This window comes from Rhineura floridana, chromosome 8 (genome assembly GCF_030035675.1).
Source record: "Rhineura floridana isolate rRhiFlo1 chromosome 8, rRhiFlo1.hap2, whole genome shotgun sequence".
NCBI lineage: Eukaryota > Metazoa > Chordata > Lepidosauria > Squamata > Rhineuridae > Rhineura > Rhineura floridana.
The window spans coordinates 98030593-98031683 of NC_084487.1; the positions used below are offsets into that span (position 1 = coordinate 98030593).

The window sequence follows — 1091 nt, forward strand, 5'->3', positions numbered from 1 at the left end:
ACATAGCCCAACAAACGCACAAAAAGCTAAATACTATCTATCATTATACTTAAAATTTATATAGTGCTTTCAAGTGTTGAAAGTACTTCACATGTATTATCTGGATGTAATCTTTACAACAAGCAACCCTGTAATGTAAGTTCAGAATTACTATTCTCCATTTTGCAGAAACTGAGGCTGAGGGACTGTGGCATAATGAACAGATAAGCACCACCTTTGATTAAACCCACTGACAACTGTACATCTTCCAGTTTCCATCCAGAGCAAATCACAAGATCCACTGCAGAACAGCCAAGCCCTGTAATACGGCTGCATATATTCCAACTTATTAGATGGAGATCCACAATTTAAGAATCTACACTGAGCACTTCTCAGACTACAATACCCACCCAATGAAGCGAAAAAACAGCTCACCCAGACCGTATTGGAAGGAACTCAGTGAATGGTCTACTATAGAGCAGACCTAGAAGAGAGAGTGACAAAACACCACTTGTTACCTAGAACTCCCAAACTGCTCCAATGCATCATCAGTGATCTACAGCCATCCTAGACTGCTGTAGCTCAGTGGTAGAGCATCTGCCTTGCGTGCAGAAGGTCCCAGGTTCAATTCCTGGCATCTCCAGATAGGGCTAGGAGAGAATCCTGTCTGAAACCCCAGAGAGGCACTGCCAGTCAGTGTAGACAATACTGAGCTAGATGGACCAATGGTCTGACTCAGCATAAGTGCAGCTTCCTGTGTTCCTGTAGACAGTTATACTGTCTTTTCACAGTTCTTGTGGTGGTAGACCTGATTTGCTAACTGAAAACAGCTTCACGTCATCAATAGCAAACCAGTTACTCACCAGCAATAACAGAGAGATAAACACTGGAACCAAATTCTGCAATAGTAAGCTCAGATGCCAGTGCTGGAGCCAAATCTACTCTGACAACACCATTATAGGACCTAAGAATATCAGACGCAACATCAACAGTTTGTTCACTTGTTCTTCTTCCAATGTAATATATATTATCATCTGCCAGGCAGATGATGCACTCTACATGGGACGATAGCCATGTGTTCTACATGTCTCTGTGCAAAAGAATAAATTTAT

General features: G+C 41.9%; 1 non-coding gene across 1 annotated transcript; it reads left to right on the top strand.

Annotated features, from left to right (window-relative positions):
* Nucleotides 1-553: 553 nt before the first annotated feature.
* TRNAA-UGC (transfer RNA alanine (anticodon UGC)) lies at nucleotides 554-622 on the top strand. The gene has a single exon. It is a non-coding gene; the product is annotated as a tRNA-Ala (tRNA).
* The last annotated feature ends 469 nt before the right edge of the window (nucleotides 623-1091 follow it).